The 22,864-nt window shown below is 40.5% G+C and overlaps 1 protein-coding gene across 4 annotated transcripts in view; it reads right to left on the bottom strand.

Moving 5' to 3' along the window:
• Positions 1 to 22,586, bottom strand: part of LNX2 (ligand of numb-protein X 2) — a 57,505-nt gene extending 34,919 nt beyond the window's left edge. Inside the window, exon 1 of one of the 4 annotated variants that reach the window (XM_051779022.1) lies at positions 22,310 to 22,586. The gene's annotated coding sequence lies outside the window, so the exon portion shown is untranslated. Of the gene's footprint in view, positions 1 to 4,715; positions 5,334 to 15,208; positions 15,229 to 15,249; positions 16,770 to 22,309 lie in introns of those variants that run through there. The other 3 variants (XM_051779026.1, XM_051779024.1, XM_051779023.1) reach the window with 3 other exon arrangements.
• Between the last annotated feature and the right edge of the window lie 278 nt (positions 22,587 to 22,864).

The raw sequence follows: 22,864 nt of genomic DNA, 5'->3' as shown, positions 1-22,864 counted from the left end.
AAATGCTGGCAAAGATGCACAGCAGCACACACACAGCAGGCCAAGAGGTCCTGGTATGTATTCTCGCATGAGTGACAGGGGCTAAATATTAAGCAGCAATCTTCCAACTCACCCTTGCAGAATGAATAATGTGGAGGAGGGAGAACTGAATTGCTGTTACAGCATTTCTGGCCACTTTCCTTGATGGCCTTGTTCTCTTTGTTTAAGAAAAAATAACATTCCTAAACAAAGGCAGGCAACTGAAAACCATTACCTTCTAAGTGAGTAGTACAAATTAAAATCAAATCAAAGAAAAAAAAAATGACACTGAGGACAAGTAAAGTGGCAGCACCTATGTAAAACATCAAACTGAGAGCCATATGCAGAAATCATATATAACAGATAATATATGTAAAGAACTATAAATCGAGAAATAAACTAGAATAAAATTGCTCAATACAAGAGAGTTAAATCCTCACAGAAGGCTACAAGCAAACGGAGAAAGCTCAGAAGTTTGTTAGGGTGGGGAGGCATCAGGGCTCCCAACTGCTACGCTCATCTAGCGAACAAAAACGGAGTTGTTGAAAAAAAAAAAGGCCTAGAATTATGAAAGAAAAATGCATTTCAGTTCTTAGATACTTAATCATAAATTTGCAAAACATATACAACAAGACATTTACTCATGTCACTAGGCAATTCTGATTCACCACATTTTGGGAAGAGAGTGGGAAAGGAGAAATGCGCTAAAGAGCCCCACCAGGTAGGCCGTTCAGATTCCTAACTTTAGGCACCACTCTTCTGTATTCATGGTCAAAATGGTTGCAGCAACAGAGGCCAACAGAGGCATGCTACATTGGGAAGGAGCCAATCTTTTCCTCCTCCTCCTCCCTGTCCAATCTCTTTTCAACATGCTGAAATTTTGCATTTGAGATTCTGTGGGGGATGATACAATTTTTACTTCCTAATTTATTCTATGCATTCAACCCCTAAGAGCTAGCTTTTAAAATACTAGTCTTGCTTTGAAGGATAGTACTTCATAAGCAGTGCTTTTGAAAAAAGGTCTTTAAGAGGCAGACAACTCACCCTCTGGAGTACCCATCTTCTTTGCACTCCTTAACCACAACACCCATTTTCACAAGCGAAGCACTTCTCAACAAGTTAGGTTAGGTTCATAGACATAAAAAATTCAATTTCTCTTTTATTTCTGCACTTCTTTTTTTACTCCCAACCTATGCTAAACACTTTCTCATGTTTTATGCCAGATACTTAGATGAAACATTTTTCAAGCTTTATAAACATTTTTTTTTTTAATTGCCATATTGTCCAAGAGCCAGAAACCATCAGACACAACAATCCTGCTGCACTGGGAGCTGTGTAAATGAACCCAAAGTATTATGGTGTCTCCAAGATAAGGACTCACATTCCCATGGGATATATTTCTTTTTCACGAAAAAAAGTCGCAGTGCTGTGCAAAGAGACTACGAGATACCAGAAATGCCACACGAACACCAGTGCTGCTGTAGACACCTGCCTACCCTTCGTACAGAAGCAGCAGCAGCTGTGTTGGTAAGGCCAGGTTAGCTCCATGCAATGGAGTATCTGGAAATAGCACACTTCCAAGTTTCTCTGCTCCTATCAGCAACAGGGATCCAAGAAATTACTCAGAAGTTCACCTGTGAAGTCCCTGTTCATAAACTCCAGATCCCGTAAGAAGCAGCTCAAACTTACCATCAAGTTCACAGCAATCTAATGGCTCACAAGAACAGGGTTTAATGGGTTTAAAGACAATGCCACAAGCCATTTTCACTTAGCAGAGTTGCTAAAAAGCTAAGGAACACCCAGAAAAGAAGTGCACACTTAATCCTGAGAAGGGTCCCTTCTGTATCAACCCCACAAAAAGGAGTCTGCTCTACAGTTACCAGTTTCCAGCTAGACACAAACACTTGTGTCAGAAAACCAACCTTTTATGCTTCCATAAAGAACTGTTTAATACTGCAATAAAAAACAGCCTTGATTTTCACTGATTTTGACAGTTAAAATCTAATAATTTTAATTTAGTGAACCAAGAGGACGACAGACAGGGTAATTAAAAGCCTTTATCCTGTACTTCATGTGAAAACCAGAAATGCAGACAAGAACATGATGAGAGTCTCATTCAAAGGAGACATTTTACTTTAAAAGCAGCAACTCAACTACAAGCAACACTGTCTCTTAATATCAGTCATATGGGATGAGAACACAGAAACAAGTAATATCCCAGGCAACTAGGCTGCCTCCATGTGTTGAGTGACTATAAATAAAAGACATAGGGAGGATGGAGTCATGAAAAGGCCATCCCAGCTGAAGAATTTTAAGATGGAAAAGGTAAAACCTTTCATGGAACTGAGAAGTTACACTAGAAAGCTTCTGCAATAATATAGCATACTTTGGCTAAAGGGAGTAATTTGCATAATTTCCCTTTGTAAACTTTGAGACTAGAAATTTATGAACTCAGATTTACTGCTTGTCCACACGGACCAATTTAATTGAACATTAGGTTTCAATAAAGTTAAATTCTGAACTGATACTTTTTTGCTGTTAGAGTATGTTGTGTTGCTTTAGCTTTAGTGAATCCTTATTACTAAATGGAATATAAACCAGAAAGGGTTTACAAAGAGTCTTGTTTTTTTTTCCACTGAGTACATGAAAATAAATCACTGTACCTTTCCTATATCCAATAAAAGGTGTTTTGTTTCTGGATGCTAGATTTGGAGAACAGCACATCTACTGAGGCACTGGCTGGCTGAAGACCCAAGTTTTCCACTGCCCTCCAGACTCCCTTCAGACTTGCAAATGTAACCGAGGAGATACTCTGGCTTAGAGATTCCCAATACCAAAAAACTGACAGCCAGAGCATGCAATGAACTAGCTATAAAACTGTATTCCAAATAATTATTGTAAACATTGATACACAGTATGCTTAAGGTAAGAAAATACACCAACAGAACCAGTGAACCTCACCAACAATTTCAAATCTTCAACTAAAAAACCTCCTAACAGCCACACCTGATGCCTCACTTGCTCTCTCATTTTTTTTCCCCTCTCTCCTTCCCCTCCTCAAATCCTGGAAAAACAGCAAAATGTGGAATATTCTTTGGGATAAACACTTCCAGCTGAAAATATTAAGTGCAGTTATTTCAAAATACCTACATACCAACAAGTCCTGAAAGCAAATAGATTTAATAAATAAAGAAGGAACAAAAGTCTGAATGATCTTCAGTTTCTCATTCTGTTTTTCAGGAGTATATCATCCTCTTCTGATTTTAAAAAAATCTTAATCAAAGGACTTGTGTTACCTAAAGTTTGCATGTGTTGCATAGCACCCAGCAAAACAAGCAACCTTTTTTTGCAAGGTGTTTATGAAGGCTACCTGGAAGTTTACCAAGGTTTCTAGGATGCCCATTGGAAAACCTTATGGATAACTGTACAAACACTACTCCACACGTATCCTAGGAGACCAAAGAGCTTTCGTATTTAAGAGCTTATTTCCCAGCCACCCTCTCAATACACATCTCATGCAATTATAAATAATACAAATAGCTGTGAGAAAGGAGGACACTGGTTTAATTTCAGCCAGAACATATGCTGACCTCTGCTTGTATCTGCATAAATGTTGCATTGTATTTCACTACTTCTTTCTCACCTTCTGACTACAAGAATACTATGTAAGATACCTCAAGTAATTCACGAAATGGTGTTTTTAAACTTGAATTTTTACAACCACACAAAGATATATTTTTTTTAATCTTTAAAAATTCACACACATTCATGCAAATCACCATAAAGAGCCATTGTATTCAGCCTGCTAAAAACAACATATAATTTAGGAAAAACCCTCCAAAAGAGAAATTTAAAAAAAAAATAAATAAACAAAAGCACAAACCAGCTAATTTAAGAGACTCACTTTACACTTCATGTTTGAATAGCCTATGCAATTGAAACAAACTGAATCAAAAGCAATCCCTTCACTGCTTGTTTCTAATTCTCATCACAAGGTCTAACCTGCAGTTAAGCACCCAGCGCCCAGACTCTCAAGAGGAGCAGCCTTAAAATGCTGAGCAGAGCCCCAGAAACACCCTGGTACAATTCCTTGGCAGCCGGCACCCAGGTTCTATTACAAAACCTGCAACACAGACCATGACAGCTCCTTCTCTTCCTCACCTTTTTGGTCTACATTTCTTACCCTTCCATCCCAGTGGAGGTGAGAAGGGAGCACAGCATACCTGCCCAGCATAAAGGAAAAGAATATACTGTTGGCCTCCTGGAGGAGGGGATATCACCTCACAGAGAACTTCAAGGAAAAAGGTTGTTGGCATATTGGTATACACAAATTAATTCACCAGTGGGTAATTAAAACAGAACCAGTTCCTCTCATAATCACCAAGCAGCTCTTGGGGTTTGATTTACTTAAAGCAGTAAATTAATCACCTAACCTCGCACGAATATGAGTGAAGTCCAAATAGCTGCGGCTCAGGAAACACTAGCCAGGGGAGAAGCCAGGGTAAAGGATCTGCACTCTCTTACATTGTGTCCTTTCCAAATCCTAAACCTAATATTAAAATTAACTGCAAGCTAAAATGTCGCCAGCAATTCCTCATGAATGCATAATGAAACATTGCTACTACATCTCACACATCACAGTTTTGTAAGCACACTCGGTGAGTGTGCGTGGGCATCACACATGCAGGAATACTTACAGTAACTCCATGCATATTGTGGCTTCACAACACATACAGGAGGTTTCAAGTCTCTTGTCGTGCTCTCCGTGTGCTGTATGCTATAAATATTATGTAAAGGAACACAATGTTTGCAAGAAAAACAACAAATTGGATTATATAACATTCTTTTTCTTTCTTCTACTTGTCTATTTAAGAAAATTCTGGTTTTTTGAAAAAAGGAAATGAAAGTGAAATCTTGAAACAGTTCTCAAAACTGCACATACTTTCTGAAAAAAAAATCTCAATTTCTGTATAGTTTTATAATTCAGTATCTCAACACTGCAGCCATATTCAGTAAAGAAAGTCAGTTTTACATCCTGAAATTGCTCTACTTTTTTCAATTAAAAAAGAAGGAGAAAAAAGAGTATTGTTTTTCTTTCAAATTAACTAAGATCCTAGCTTTTTGAATACTAGATACACTACATATTTGCAGACTCACAAACTACAAACTACTATCTTTCACAGCAGCTTTTATAAAGTCCAGTATACTGGATTTCAATAACATCACTTGCAAATTGAATACTTTAGTATTACTTTCCCCTTATATTTGACATAATATAAATGATATACAGGAGTATCTACAGCCACCGAAATGTGATAACCAACCATCTTCTCCCTTCACTTAGTTCCGTGAAGTGGCTGAAAAAAAACCAACCCAAATTTACAAACACCACAGTAAATCAGCAGTAGACAAGTATGCTCCAGTGGTGAGGGCTTCAGTTTGAAGTCTCAGTGGACGCTTCAGAAGATGTCATGGTGGTCTTTATCCCACTCTCCACTTGAGAAAATATGACTGCAAAGTAAATTACCCATATGAAAAACTACCAAAATTGTTTTTCTTGACTTTCTTGGCTTGGCATGGTCTTAAACAAACACACTTGGATAAAAAGTATAATGAAGAGGACTGATGTCCTCCTAGTTCATAGGAGAGCTGCATGGCCTAGATGAGACATCACCCTGGGGAGACCACCAGAACATTTAAATAAATCGTCCACTCAGAAGTGAGGCCCATTCTGCTCCTTCCCACTAGATAAAACCTGTAATGGTATCTCAGAAACAGAGAACACTTGGAAATTTTTCACCTCTGCTAGAGACATTTCCAACAGCACTAAAACAACAATGTCAATGATATTTATGCTAGGTTAGGGGCATTTTCTTTAGGTTTTTACATTTACCTGCAATACACCATTTCAGATAGAGAACAAATATAAACCTATCTTGGCTACAGCATTCCTCTGTCAGGGATGCTGACAGAGGGCTTCTTTTAGCGTGCACGTGTCATTAACTAAAATGAAGTCATGGTTAGAAATGGCATTTGCTAAGATACCAAAATTTTTAACATGAGGATCTTAGCTGTATGAACAGCATGTGAAAAGTCACACAGCAAAGGAAGGGAGTGTAAACAGAGCCCTTACTCTGGCACATGGAAGCTGCCCCCCAGACCAGCCCTGCTGTCACACGGTTCCCTCCAAAATCCCAAACACCAGTATTGTTTCTACTACTGTGAAAGCAGAGGACAGCCAACAGGTTGAACCAGAACTCACTATGTGAGCCCCAAAAATGCCTTCAGGAGCCATGTCTTCAAAAGACCTGAGTGGCTAAAGGAAGAACGTTCTCCTCCTGAGTGATCAATCTATTTCCTTCAACAACATTGGGTTTAACACACAGACTACAGTTCTAGTAGCACTTTGTAACAGGAAATGTAACATTTTAAGATTTCATTTCAACTAAACATGTTACATGTTTGCTACGAACAGCTGAATAATGAGATTTTATGGGAAAGAAAACCTACCACAAAACCTCTTATCATACTAACCTCAAAAAAAACCAAACGCCAAACCCAAAAATGTATTTCTGAAGGAAGCGGTAAACAACTTTTACTCTCATTACAAAGTTGAGAAATGTGCATACCACCACTAAAATATAATTAATACACAGCCTCCAGAAGAGTCCGAAGGAGCAATTTAATTAACCACCCGCTGATTTCATAAATGACAAGAACACACAAAGGTAATGGCACCTTATAATGGAAAATGTCCTGTTTATTTAGCTGAGCAATTGTGCTGTTCTATGTTGTGCATAAATATGAGGAAACATATTTTGAACTCATGACATTTTAACTTTGTAAGGTGTGACAGAACAACATACCGGCCATGATACAGCCACTGTATACTCCACTTATTTAATGCCTTTACCCAAGAACCTCAAAGTCACTGACAATCATAAAAGTCTTAACCTTTATGGACTCCTCTTTTTCCATGCCCTCTTCAGAAATGTGGAAGAGCTGGAAGGAAAAAAACCCAACATTTTAGTAGTATGCCACTTCAAACAAACTACTGCCTCACGTATGGACTTTGTTTATATCTGTAGTTCTCCCACTTTCATAAAAAGGGATCCTCTGTAAGCCCTATGAAATACTTCTGTTGACTATCTTCTAAACTCATTTTGCAACTTCTCACCCTTTTTCTTCACACGAGGAAAGCTTCTTTTCAGCTGCTACATCCTTCATCAAGGCTGAAGAGCAGCAGCTCTTACCAAAGCAGGAAAACAACATAACAAAATAAATGAAAGGCTCTTCCTTGTTTTTATCATTGGACTTTTCAGGGATAAAGCTGAATTGAATTAATATTCCTTCTTGCATTTATGAAACTCAAAATGCCTTTGTGTTGCAGCACTACAACCATCATAGTCTATTTCACTGAACATGAAACAAAGTAACATCTGAATTTATGAGCTGTTCATCTCCCTATCTAATGGACACACTAGAAGCATCCCAAGAAGATGTGAAGAGGCTGGAGAGGGTCCAGAGAGGGGAAAGGTGATCAAAGGAGTTAAAAGCCTGCCATATGAGAGGCTGAGAGAACTGGGTTTGTTCAGCTTTGAGAAAAGAAGGCTTAGGGGAGACCTTATCACCATATTCCAGTATTTAAAGAGTGGCTACAAAGAAGCTGGAGACTCTATTTCACAAGGAGACACGTGGAAAACACAAGGCGTACAAGTCACCTTTTGGAGATTCCGACTGAACATAAGAGGCACAATCAGCCACTGGAATAATCTCCCCACAGAAGTGGTGGATTCCTCAACTCTAGACACTTTTAAGATTCATCTGGAGGACAGGGTGCTGGACCATCTTATCTAGTTGTACTTTTGCCAACAAAGGTTGGACCAGATGATTCTTGAGGTCCCTCCCAACCTGGTATTATGTGATTTATACCTGCTTTGGGGTATACATAATTTAAAATGACACACTGAAGAGATTCTTCAAGCATTAAAGTCTCCACTGCAAAGTTGATTGCCAGACTACAAGGTTCTCCTTACAGGATTCAACAACATACCATAAAATGATCCTCAGCAGTGCAACACTGCAGCAGCAGGGCATACAAGGATGGATCTGGCTACCTTGTGCGCTGGCCTCAGGATCTCTCATCCCACCTGTCCCCCCTATTAGTAGCTGTGGAATGACATTAATGACCTTACATAACAGTGGTTCCCTGCCACCTACTACAGGAAAAGCATTCCATTTGTACGATCAAATGCAGATCCCAATAGCATCACTATACAATGTACCTTGCTGAAGTGATTAGTTTGCGTGTACACATTTAAATACACATTTCTGCAGCTTTGCATCCAACAGTGAAATCTTTACCTAGTGGTATTAACTAGTCATGTTTACTGCTCCTGAGGGTTTCCCATCATTAGGTGTTTATGATATTTACTCAGTCTGTAGCAAACCATTATCAGACATACCCAGCTGTACTAGCTGCCTGTCAGCGATGCCATCAGATATGTAAACATCTTTATAAAATGATGAAACTTCCCATTACTTTTATGCACTATGCACTGTGGTCTACTTACCAATAAGACAAGGGAAGAAGAGCTCTTGAATAAATACCACAAACCTGCCACTAATTATTTTTTTGTAAACTTCTCAGGTTTTTTTAAGTCTTTCCAGCTTTCATGTGTGAGCATGTGCATTTAAGTCAGAAACCAGTAGGTCCCAAGTACCACCTGTGCCCCATGCCCCAGCTACAGCACCTTTGGGTTCCTTGTTAATATTCCCTTTGGTGACCTTCCTCGAAGGACTCTTAGGCACCTTACTGCAGGATTGAACATGGAGCTGTCTTCCTACGGTTAATCATGATAACTGCTGCATGTTTCCAAGATGCATTCACCCTGTAAAAATGGCTTAGATTTTCTGCTTCTAAATGTTATAGAAAATATATTGTTTAAATTGTAATATATGATTCAATTGTCTGCAGCTTCCAAACCAGACTTGTTTCTATTGTTTATTACTGCAATAAACTTTATCAGAAATTCTTACCTTCTTCCATGCCACAAAAACATTTGGAAAGAAAATCATGCTGCACAACTCTCAGCAAGAACTCCATTTACCCATCATACTCCTCCCTAACAACTGCACTCAAAGTTTCTTGAGTGGTCTTACCTGCACTAAGAGCCCATCCATGGTACACAGATTTCATGTGCTAAGTTAACTAGGTAAGAAGCACTAGAAAAGAGACTGACCACAGCTAGAAAAAAACTTAATCGTACAAATTCTTGTTACAAGTGTTGTGCTCCACTGGGGAAAGCTCTCAAAGATAAACAGTGCTTTGTTACTCACCAGAAGTCACCTGGGATGCAGGACAGAGGGAAAGAAACAGGAGCACTAGCACAGGAGAGCTCTGAATTTTTTACAAAATATCAGAACTTGCTGTTGAAGCAAGCAGAAATATCAGGTCTTGAAGATTACCTTTCTCAAAACCTTCTTATACGAATTCCTGTACTGCTTGTTTCTTTTTAAGTGGGTTAAATACTGCCTATTTTCCCCCCCCATTGCTAGAAAGATTCTTTTTTCCTTTATAGCAGCCTTCTCCCAAGTTCTCTGCTACACAAGTTTGAAGTTCTCTGCTACACAAGTTTGCAGCTTATGAATCTGGCCCTCACTATCTCCCCTGGCAGCCTGGAGGGACATGAAGTAGCTGGCAGTCCTCCCTCCTGCCTCCCAGTGATCCCTCAGCCCACTTCTATGGAGATACAGGATAGATACAAGGAGATAAGTTATTAAGTGATCAAAATACATACAGAAAAATAATTAATTTTAAGTATTACATGGGGGATATAAGTAGTTTATTAACTGCATCTTCCAGATTAATTTCTAATTCCACTAGGTCATGGCACAGTGAAATAATTTAAATCAAGGGATTTAACAGCACTTTGAATTAGTTTAATAATGCTAAAGCTTACTGTATATATTCAAGTATTTATCTCACAAGAACTACCTTTTTTCACTATTTAGTAAAATTAGTTCAAAAATCAAAGTATTTCATTACCATTGCTGGTAGAGAACCTTATTTAAATTTTACAACGATAATGAAAACAGACAATATCATTTCATGTTTAAATACAACTTAAACCTTTAAACTTAAAAGCACTCAATTAAACAAATCATACTGCTTATCACTACAAAATTAGATTCTTTCAGTGCAGTAATATTGCCCTTCTCTGTTCCTGCCCTCCCTGCCACTGAAGGCTCATGTTTGATTTCTACCACTGAACAGCCCTTCCATTTGCTTCCACGGCACAACGTAATTTTCAAGTGGCAGAGTCTTGCCTTGAGCTTGAATCACTGTCACCAAAAATCTCATCCTTACAAAATTGACTTTCCATTCTCAAAATTAGAAAGATTAGAAAATAAGATATTGCCCAAAGTGTTTTTTAGGTTTCTCTGCATATAAAGTTTGACTACTTTAACATCGACAGGTCAGCCTCTGCACAGGACCCGCTTTCATACAACCCACACAGATTCTTCAACCTAGCAGTTCAAACACCATTTGTTATCTTTTACCAAGTACCTGCTACTGATTGCTTGCATTTCCACAGGCTTTCCCATGGCTTCTGGTTGTATGAGCAACCTTCAGGGTGCTTTTCACTAGCACTATCTCATTTCACATTTCAAGAGACCAGGAGAACACAGATGCTCAGCTTCCAGGGCTCAGCTGAAGTAACTTGTAGCTCACAAACCCACACCTTCTTCTGCCATGTCCCTACATCTCTACCAGCATGACAGCTAGAGGGTTATTTTTAAAATGCCTTATGTATGTGCATTGCCTGCTTTTAATGAAATAAAATCCAGAAAAATTTATTCAAAGAAAAATATGAAGACTATCTGCCATAAAACTTTACTGGCAAACAACCTTAAAATTCCCTAAGGACCCTAAAAGTCCTTCGACTCAACTTTCTGAATTGAGAGGAATCCACTCTACTGCTACATTTCCTAAGTAATTTCTTACAGAAGAATTACATTAAAAGTTGAGGGAAAATTTAGTTCTTTCCATGCCAAGGTGTGCACTTACTTTGTGACTTTTATAAGCTCAAGAATTGCTAAATTCATGTAAACCTCTTAAACAAATAAATAAAGAACCGAGAAAATTTTTCTTCTGGAATTACTTTGCAGTGTAACTAGAATGGTACTTCTCCTTCACCGCAATATGTTGTGGTACTAACTCAAAAGTTCACATCGTTTTCATTTCTTTACTACCAGTAGCAATCTAGGAAATGCTGCCATCAATAGTAAATCTATATGAAGTCACACTCCTCCGGTGCATTTTATGCATAGCAATCAGTTCATAACACAATCCTGTGTTGTTTAAAATTCAGTTTATTCTTCAATTACTCTGCTAGCCCGACTCTAATTTATTGTATTTTCTGGTACATTTGGTTTTGGATATTATGACATCCTGGCTCACACCATTAGAGAGGAAACATAAAATGGTGAGGCTGTCTAAGGACAGCTGAGAGTAAGATAGCAACAGTCTGGAAAATTAACAATATCACTGTCTCTGTGCTCAGCTAGACCTCTCCTGCATTAACGCTAAAAAAAATTTGGCAGTATTTCTCCAGCATAGACTTGACATCCAGGAATAGCCTCAGAGGCACCATAAAACCCCAGCTAGTGTGGCAGGCAGCTGGGGCGGTCGGGAGGGCGGCTCAGCTGCAAAAGAAAGGAAACACTGGCCCTGCTGCTGCTTGGAGCCCACCAAAGAAACCAACGTGGTTCTAAATGCCACCAATACTGTACACACTGATTTTTTGGCTAATTATTTTTTAGCCTTGCATTTTCTCAGTCCTAGCTACGGTTTCTTTCTCCCTGCACCCAAGGTGGAATGAGACGCGGGAGCCAGAAGCCTTCTCAGGGCATCTTCCTTGAGAACCCCGGCAGAAGGGAGGGCTTTACCTCCCCCTCCAGCTTTGTGACCGACGCATTAACCTTCAGGGCATGCTGCCAGCCCCACCTGCTTACTCAGGCTTTTGACAACCAGGGAAGCTCTCACTGCACTGATTTGCCCTTCGAAGATGCATCCTCTTTCACTTACTCCTCCCTACGACATTTGGCATTAGAACTGAATTCAGAGGATGGAGGAGCAGTCCTGATGAGAAAACGCCATACTCTTGTATTCACATCTGACCTTTATCCATACAACAGATTCTGACAATTTCAAACACGAAAAATGCTCATGTGCCTGCACAACTTGCTCTGTCCCAAGAAATTCCAGGCTGGATTCTTAAAAAAAAAAAAAAGTATGTTTCCCTTCCTTTTTCTGTTTTTTAGCAAGTCTAAAGACAGCTTACTAAAAAAACACCCAAGAGTGAATGTTTTGCTGGGAGACCCAGGCAGGCAGGCTCATGAGAGGCTGTCAACATTGGAAAGAATTTGCAGTGGAGGAAACCTGGCTGGACCCAAATCCTCACTCATTATTTTGTCCTCCAGAAAGCAGATTAATTTTCTCCTATAGGATAATAAAGTTTTCCCCGTCTCTAAGTTGTCTTGTAGTTCAGGCAGTATTGCCAGCGCCTTCTAAACCTCATAAACAATAAGGATTTTACTAAAAATGAAGTTGCTGCAATTGTTGCATTAAAAAGACAGTGCCAAAAATTACATGTAGCAATGTTAAAACATGATGACTCGGGCTGCAAGCTAATTTACAAAATTAAGAAATGCCTCATTTTAGCTTACCCACTGCCTTCCAGTTTTCCAGTTTCTGTTAGGTTGCTTGATCTCACACTTAGGAAACCCCACTGAAAGACAGTTACTGGTGCACGAGAAATAAGGAGTACAGTTTCAGCTCATGAAGACTGATGGAGTCAGTGAATCAGATCAGGTCATATTTAGGTGGGATGAAGAACTGGGACAGAGGGGCTCTCCCCTCCTGTTAAGTGCTAATCCCAGGCTCCAGTGCAATGAAATACGACCACAGTGAGACACTCTCATTTTGATGTGTGGCTTCTAGGAAACTACCGAACAAATTCTTTGAAACCACATGAAAACTTTGGCTCCAACCATTTTCTCTTCTCAATCCCACATACTCATAAGCATCGTGCCTATGCTTATGTTGCAAATCAGTGCACCTGCTCTGGAGTCCCCCTGCACCCGCTCTCATTACCCTCCGTTTGAAACAAATCCTGAATTGAGATCGGAGACTTGATTTCACCTCCCAGCGGGCAGAAAGTAATCATCAATAATTGATGTCAGTTGGTTTCATTTGGGGCACTGCCTCAGGCATGCAATCGAGAGTTATGGTATGCGCCAAGAAAAGGAGGATTTGTATATAAAATGATTTGATAATCTGAAAAAATCCCTTAGTAAACAAAGGAAGTTTACGGATAATTGTATTAAAGATTAGAGTTGTTTTAAAACAATGTAGAATGTATTTGAGCACATCTGGGAAGAAAGATGGCAGCATTAAAAGCAGTATCTTTGGGGAAAATATTTCCCCCCCTCAAACAGAAAACAGTAATTAATTCACTATTAAATCCTAATCCTTGTCAATTCATGTAAAAGCAAAGCACTTTTTCTAATAAAGACTGTTATCAATATATTTAAATTAATTTTTAAAATATTTAAATATGTTTTCATACAGTTCTAATATCTGATTAAATGATTGGTTATTCCACATCTTTAAATGCTTCCACTTTATTTCAAATTTGAAAAGCAGGCTTATTTTATGTCAGAAAACTGAGGACAGAACAGCCTGTGGACTATGCTTTTGCTATCATATGTTTTTCAATGTCTTTTACTGATGTCTTTTTACATATTTTACTCATCAGCTGGAAAATCAAGAAAATAACTCCTTTTATCCTATAAAGGTTACTACTTTTCCATCACACAATTACTGTGTTCCAAACTTTTGGTGTGGCGATTCAGATAAAAATCCCCTCAATGAAATCCATAAACTGTTCATGACTTTTCTATAATGAATGTTGATAATTAATAATATCTGTACAGATCGTCTACTTTAAACAACACATTATTGAAGCTCCTCACTGCTGTAACTGCTGCCAGCGCTAGAAGAATAAAGTTACTTCACAATTAAAAAGGTAAAAACTACAGAACTGAACAATAATTAAATCGGTAAAAACATACTGGATCAGATTTCTATGTTTTTTACTACTGTATTTCTGCTTCATTCTTCAGTAAAAAAGCTTAGATGTTAGAGATAAATTTGGAAGTAGTTCTAAGTTAAGGTCTGAAAAAAAAAAGAGAGAATTGTTGAAAGAAAATAGTAAGTACAGGGTTTGTATTTTCCCTTTCTATGCTGTTTTACTTCTTTATATAAAGAAATTAATTTTATATATATGCACAAATATTTGTAAAGGAAGATCAGTGATGAGTAGAATGCTAACCAGACTGGTACAAGCAGCCCTAGCAAAGAAAGGCCACAAGGGATGCTTTACTATAACCACACCATCATAGCTGTGGTGAATTGAGTGACTTCCTTGGGAGCAGAAGCCGGCAAAAGGACTCTCATGCCTACAGAATACCCCATGGAGTCACCACTGCAGTCAAGCTATAGAGATGGCTAAATAAGACTCAGCATGTCATACATCATCTGAAAAACAGTATATACAGGATAGCAACTGCTCCTAACACACGTGGGTGCATTCAAGTGAAATCCCTTCTCTCCTGCATTTCAACTTAACTTGCTTAGCAGGTTTTCAGGTATACACGGCCTCACCTATATCAACACCCCAGAACAAAACATCTTTATCCTCAAAATCAGTATTGCAGCTAAAACAGAACTTCCTCTCTGACGCTGTGAGGCAAAAATAAATAAATCTCAGCACAAAGCTGACATCACTGTGTGAATTAAGTTGCCTTCACTAAACTTGAGACTTACTTAAAGACAAAAGATAGCTATTGTGAAATCCATATGGTTCTGATTGTTTGTAGGAGGTAACATGTCAAGCTGTACCCAAGTTCTTGATTAAGTATCTTCCACTTCATAGTGGCACGGCACTTCTGACCATTTCCTGGCTTCGCAGCTTTTCAAACTTTTCAAAATATGACTTAGGAAACCGTTACATTTCTACAACATTTCTCTAGTCAATGGCACATATCCCTTACTGCAGAAGAAAGGACCGTTAACAGTTTCATTTCACACTCCAGTAACCCAAAATTCTGTGTTACCACTCACTTTAGTGTTAATTTTCCCATAGATTCTCTTTTTCTGCTTACACGGCAAGACAACTCAGGTCAAGTGCTCAGACAAGATGTGCTGCTGATTCTCCTTTTCACCACCACTGAATCACCTTCACTTTTGCTTCACTGCAAAGTTATTTTCCCTGCAAAAAGCAGGAGAGCCACAGCCAATATATAAGTCAGCAGCTACCAGTCAAAATGGATTTCAAAGGGGGGAAAAATGCTTCACACAACTAAGCCCATAAGTATTATTTATACAGGATCATTCTGACACTGTATAAATACACGACGACAGGTATATTTTCTGTTGTACATGCGGGGAAGCCCAATCCAGCTCATGTCACTTCCAGCTACAGAATATAAAAGTATCTAGAGCAAACAGACATGCTGAGCCATCCGCCAGGTAACAAGAGTGGAGAGTGGTTATTTTGCCAGATGAAGTAGACAGATACCTTTTTTTACTGGTGATTTCAAAAAGAAATACATTTGGTGGTTGTCACTGAATTCTTATGAAGCTTTGTAATGTCTACATACAGATCTAACTTACATGTCTTTTTAAGACATTTGCATGAAATGCATGACAGATCCACAAATACACAAAAATATTTGTATTTTTATCATAATCGAGATTAGCTTTACCTTTAACATCTAAAAGGAATTAAAATAGTTAAGAAGCAAATCTAAAATCTGAAGGCATTCAGTACTGGTTTAATATTAGGCAGGAAACCCTGTGATTTTTACACCTTCAATCTTCATTAGAAGCAGCAATGACAGATTAGCAATGCACTAATTGCAAAAACAGTTCAGGAATTTAATTGTACTAATTTTTAATTAACATAAATGCAGGACAGCTATTTTACTAATTCACTAGGTGAGCCTCCATTAGCTTCTGTTAGTAACAATAACTGGATGAGAAAATCCCTCTTGAGCAAACAAGACATAAAAACAGGAAAAAGAGGCCAGACAGAAGGAAATCCTCGTCAACCTGCTCCAGAAGAAGCTTCATTGAAAAAGTTTTCTTTAAGTTTAAAAAACAAGTTACTTCAATTCACAGTGGGGGCAGCCCAGGGGAGCACTGTGGGTTTGGATGACAGCTGTGGTGCACAAATACTGTGTCAAGGGTAGTTAGAGCTGTACAATCGGAATGGGGATTATAGCAAACTCTCTGAACACAACTAGAACAATTACACAACATATTAGGATCTATGAGGTCTTGTGATGCATTGATCAGCTTTCACTTAGAGCTATTTCACTCTGGTTATAAACAAATGCTAACCAATTTGATTTAAAAAAAAAAAGGGAGAAAATTATACAGGGCAGGGGAACAGAACCAATAAGAAGAGGCAAGAAGACAAAGGGTGGGCTATTGGAAGTAATAATAAGCAACCATCTTCTGCATGAAGAGGCGATAGTTTTTACTGGGTTTTTTTTCTATAACTTTTAACCTCCAAATGCACAGAGGCAACTTAACAGCCCATAGTTATGTATTTAATCTACTGCTGATATTCATTGCACTATCCATGAGGCAGACACAGACAAGAATGTCTCCAGCATCCTCCTTGAAATGTGACTTGCTCTAGATGTAGGTTATCCAGCTATAGGATGGACTTGGATGGTATCATTCTGCACAGACCATTACTGATGGTAGCAGAAAAAAACAACTGTGTCGAAGTAAAAATGTGGTTAGCTTAAGAGCCTTGTAGAGGTTTAGTTTTTGCAGGTAGTGATGTCAATTAGAGCAATGATTTGGATGACATGGGCATACCCCCATAGGCTCTGTTCTACTGCCGTAAGAGTATGACACAGCTCCTTTCATCTGGGGACTATGAGGTAAGCTGACAAAAGCACATTCACATTACGACAAAGTAAAATGCACCAACAAAGGTGGCTCACTGATACCTGCTAAGTTATTGTTGTTTTGCTTTGTTTTTTTTTAAATTAAGACTTTGTTCAGGAATACCAACCAAAACTCGATAGCCAGAAAAATCATGACACACCAGGATTCTGAAACGTTGCTTTTTATCAGAAAAAAAAACAAACCTCATGGGTTGGTCCCTTCAAAGCAAACACAACATTCCTGTGGCAGAACGCGACAGCTTGTCCAAGCACAAGACTGCTACTATGAAAAATCACTTTCCACAAACTGGTTTCAGCACACAAGTCAGCCTCCATTAGCTTTGCTTGAATTTCAATTTGCTTCTGTTGTGCCAAAAACCTCTGCTGCACTAGCTTTCTTCTTCCTATCTATGAACTCAGAAATGAGGATTAGAACCAATCTGAAGAACAAAAAAAGCCACAGGAAGGTAAGAGTTTAAGATCCTGCGTCACTGATATTGCTTGCCTTTTGGGACCAAAATTTTTGAAAATGACACTGCATTAAGAGAGGTTCTCTGTGGTAGAGAACTTGGGTTCAAGAAAAAATTGCATGCAAAGAAAATAAAAAAAAAATCTACACAATGAGTACAACTGCAAGAGTCATAAAAGTGCCAACATAAAGAACACTGACTGGAACCCAATAATAAACTGTGCTTATTTCAAATTGTTTGCTAACCAGTCAGCCCCTGGGAATGCACAACACTGGCATCCCGACATCTTCCACTGGACTTGTGCAACCTCTTCAGACAAGGTCATGGAAACATGCAGTGGCACTGTGATCTCAGGGACTCGGGAACAGTCTATATCACACTCTAAAATCACTCCCACTGCAAGGAATGTACAATACAGAAGTAGGAAGCCTGTCGCTCAGTTTTCTTCACTCTGCTGAATAATATCTGACAGCTTTATACCACTCCAGGCAACCAGATCCAAAACCTGATCCCACTTTGCCCTTCTACAGCTACTGGGTTCCTCCTTTTTGCCCAGACACGTGGGTTCTCTAATGTGTACCACTTTCCATTGTGCTCTACTGCTAGAAAAAGGATAAATAACTCATAGTTCCTTCTGCTTCATTATCTAAAACTATTTATTACTACCATTTACAGCATTTTAAAACTGGATCAGTTCATACACTGGATATACTCCATCACATTGCATTTTGTTCTACAAACACGGGTTCTTCACAAAAATCCTGCACAGCCCATCAATCAGGGGTTAAGCACGTAACATCTCTCCAATGGAATATAAAAACACTTCCTTCTCCAAGTGATAGATGGGCCAACAAGAAGAGGTGCTATGCTGGACCTTGTTCTCACCAACAGAAGGAGCTGGTGGGGAATGTGAAGCTCCAGAGCAGCTTTGGCTCCAGTGACCTTGGAATGGTAGAGTTTGAGAACTTTAGGGGAATGAGGAAGGGGCACAGCAGGGTCACTACCCTTGGCTTCCGGAGAACAGACGCTAGCCTCTTCAGGGATCTGCTTGCTTGAGCATTGTGGGATAATGCCATGGAGGGGAGAGGGGCCCAAAAAAGCTTATTAATATTGAAATATCACCTCCTCCAAGCTCCTCCAAAATGGGACTGAGCAACCTGGTCTAGGGGAAGGTGTCCCTGCCCAGGGCATGAGAGTTGGAACTAGATGATTTGTAAGATCGTTTCCTACTCAAACCATTCTATGATGATTCAGTGATTCCTCTGTGGAATGAAGGAAGAACAGCCAGGCAAAACACAACATCCATCACTCTATCCCAAAGTAAACCAACTCTTCCTGGGCAAAAATTGACTTCCATATAACACTGATCTGACTCATTTATAATTTAACAATTACTTTCTTAACCAATTTGGTCTGGCTTATTGTGATAACAGCAAGAAAATTCTAGACATTCTTAACAACATTCCAAACCCCAGAGCAACATCTACTTGCTTACTTGAAACAAAAATGAGACTGCAAATATTAAGCTATGCTACCCCAGGTTTCCATTTTTAAAATGAAAGTAGTTCCCATTATTTGAGTAGGAAAATTGCAGAAATGCAAAACAACTTGAAATCTTGCATTTTCACAAATTACCTGACTTTGTATCAAATCACTGCACACTTTAGATTTTGTGTTCACTATCTAATGCACAGCTCAGCACAGTATTTGCCCCTGTTCCAGCCCACAACTGACATCAACTGAAACAAGCGTCTATAAGAACATAAAGGAATGACATCTCTGATATCACCAAAGTACTTCAGAAATGAAAGAGGTGCCTGTAGCACTGCAAAGCACATTGCAAAGATGAAGTCAGCTCGGATACAGCAGTGCTACACCGTGTAATGCAGCGGCAGGGCTGGAGGCACCTCCACACATGCTGGTGGATAAACCAGTCCCCAGCTCAGAAGCAGAAGTCAGCTACCATCGTTATCTCATGCAGAATACAGAGCAATCAGTACGAAAACATATGACAGGTTTATCCCACGAACTTTGTGAACATAAATCCTGACCCTGAAAACATTTACATGCTGGCTTAACATTAAGCCTAAGAACAGACCCACTAATTCCAAAAGAAATACTTGGATGTTTAAAATTAAACATACATAAACACAAACATCTACAGAATTGGGACCAAGAAAACCAAAAAGCACAAACCACAACATTATTACTTTTTATTGCTCTGCAGACAGAATGACCCAACAATTACATAACTTAATACTGATATTTAAAAGCATTTTCATTCTCAAAAGGCACTACAATTTCTAAACAACAAACTCCACTGACCTAATAAAACAATTAAGCAGCATGCAATTCAATGGTGTCACATTAAAATGCTTCTGCATAGCAAATCAACAAAGAATTTTCAAATATCAGAGGCAAGTCACTGCCGTATCAAATAGGCAACCAGCTTCCTCTGGTGCCTTTTACACCAGGGAGCATTTTAACACTGAATGAATGCTGTTCTCTTATTAGTTACAATTCCTAATGTCTAATAGCTCCTTAAACAAGCGTCATCTTGCTGATCCAAGGCAATAATTTATATTAATTCAATGTCTAGTACACATCATGTCTTTACACATTTCATTTTGATATTGTTCGTACAACTTCCTCACAGCTGCTTTCAACTATATTAACATTTTTTAAGAGTACAGAAAAATGGGATAAAAGAAGAAGGGATTATTTTGGAGTTATTTTGGAATATTTTCAAGTATAGTTTTAACTGGTAACTAACACACTTCTGCTGTTTTTCAGTGACACAGGCCCATAAATATATACCACAACTGAGGCTGACAGGCTGTTCAGCACATGTAAAGTGTTACAAAAAAAGAAAGTTTCACTGAGGTGGTCAGCGTTTCCAAGAAAGAAGACTCCAAGCAAATGCTAAAGCCTACAATGTCAAAGCCAACATTTTTGGCATGACAGCTTTTAGTAGGCTTATTTTTTAACCTGTCCCAAGAGAACAGTACTTTTCCACTTAATCACCAGCTTATATTCCTCTTGCAAAGTTTTGTCCCTAAATAGTTGCTCTTTTTTTGGTAATAGAAAATTTGAGTCCAGTGTTAGAAAGTCATAGTGTATTTGCAAGTCTCAGACCTGAGGCCAAGGCCCAGGGCTCTCTCTTGCTGAAGTCACTGAAGGCGAAGGTACGGGTCAATATGTTTAAAAATTCAGTACTTAAACTCTTATTTTAAAATTATGCTGGTTTTTTTTCCCAATATCCACACATTTTAGAATTGTAACAGTACAAGCACTTTAAAAAATAATATTACAAACTTTATTAAAAAAAAGAAATCTACTTGGGCACAATGGTGTTCTTTGCAGCCTGCTGAATTTGGAGAAAATAATTTTATGTTGTACTGTGTTCAGAAAAGAGGATTCCTTACTCAGTGAGCTGATCATTAGCAAAAAAAAAAAAAAAGAGTAATTATGAAGGACTCTCATTAAGTCTTAATAGTTCTAGCAAGTACATTGATATAACTTATTTCCATTTTGAGGAAACTTGTGTTAATAAAGTCAGGGCAGCATTTGGTATTAACATGTTTATTTTCCAAGTGGTAGGGACACTAACCAAAACCATCTGATGTTTCTTCCTAAGCCTCCTTGATCTGCTGCTGGATTGCAGCTTACAATAAAGCATTGCAAAGCCAGAAAGAATTGGGTAGAGGAAAAAAAAATGAAATCAGTAATTCAAAGTGTTTATTTAATGAGAGTCTAGCTCAGAACAGTTTCTCTCTTGAACAGATGCTCAAAAGCATTTATGATTTGAAATTTACTTCCAAAGACTATCAAACGTAGCCCAAAGCTAATCCCTAACAGACATTTTTTTAACTTCACAGTCAGAGACAAAAAACAAACCGCAATATCATGTAATTAAAAGAGGAATTAAAGGAAGCTCGGACGTACTTAACAGTGGATTTCTACAGAAGTAAACAATCAGCACTATGCATTAGGAACACGGTAAGAAAAGTCACCAGGGGCTGCTAGATCCGCCACTACCACAGCTCCAGCAACTGTTTTCTCAATTACTTGGCCAAGTACTAATGTTCCGTCAAAAGCAGTGATAATTTTAAAGTATGCCCTGTTAAAGCATAGAAGACACGAGGTTTAAAGTTTTCTAACCACGTTTTCAGCAATAAGAGCTAACAAATGAGGGAGATGAACGGGAAGTGTGGGTCGGAGCATCGAGGGCTGGAGTCGACGTTTGGGAATAGCTGCCAACCACACGGGCTCCAGCGGCATTTCGCAGCCAGCCCCGAGTTCCTCTGGCGCAGCTGTAAAACACACAACCTGAAACCCGCTCCTGCAGCAGGGGTTCGCTCGCAGCTGTTCCTCTGCCTCCCCCGCACGCAGTAATCTGACTCCTTTCCAGGCAGCAGCTTCTTTAGCAGAGCCACACGAGAGAGTAGCATAGGTGTATCGGGGGACCCCCGAACCAGGTGCTTCCCGGGCGGGTCGCCAGCCCCCGAGCCTACCACTCAGCCTCGCAGAGGGGCAACGCCGCCAGGCTGAGCCCCGCCGCCGAGGCGGAGGCTCCAGGGCGGGGACGCAGCTCCCGAGCTCCCGCCTCAACCCCGCGCGGCGGCCCCGGGCCCTGGCCCCTCTGCCGGACTTGTTGCCCCCTTAGAGCGGCTCAGTCCGGCCCCGCCACCCCCGCGGGAACCCCCGGCGCCGCCGCCGCGGAGGGGGCTGAGCGGGGCTGAGCGGGGCTGAGCCGCCCGGCGCCGCGGCGGGGCAAGGAAGTTACTCACCGCCGCCGGCTCCGCGCCGCGCTCTCCTCCTCAGCCGCGGCGGCCCCGCCTTACGGGAGGCAAACTCTGGGCAGCAGCACTTGGGGAGCGTGTCTCCGCCGGGTCGGGCCGAGCAGGGCCAGTGCTCCCGCCTCCGCCCCTCGCCGCGGGCAGCGGCGCGGCCCAAGTGACAGCGGCGTTCCGCCAGTCCGGCCGCGGCCCCGGGCGCGGGGCCGGGCTGCCCGCAGCCTATGGCAGCGGGGCCGGGGCGGGACGCGGCGGAGCCCGGGACCGGGGTGTCCCCGCCGCTCGCCTGATCGGCAGCGCGGCGCCGGGGGCGGCGGGGGGCGCGGGCGGGGCCGGCGCGGAGGAGGGGCCGGGCGGGGCGCTGCCCCCGCGGCGCCCGGCGCTGCCCGCGGACCTGTCCCCGCCCGCCCGAGCCCCGCGGCTGTGCCCGGGGGGCAAACCCTGGGGGGGCTCCGTGACCAAGAGCCCCAGTCCTGCTCCCGCCTCCTGGCGTTCCCGCCTTCCCTACACTCAATCACGGCCCCGCCACCCCTTCCCCCGCGGCGGCAG

The sequence above is a fragment of the Manacus candei genome, unplaced genomic scaffold (genome assembly GCF_025592945.1).
Source record: "Manacus candei isolate 608988 ecotype Guabito, Panama unplaced genomic scaffold, ASM2559294v1 h1tg000014l, whole genome shotgun sequence".
NCBI lineage: Eukaryota > Metazoa > Chordata > Aves > Passeriformes > Pipridae > Manacus > Manacus candei.
The sequence above is the reverse complement of the archived record's forward strand: the minus strand, read 5'-3'. Positions and strand labels throughout refer to the sequence as shown.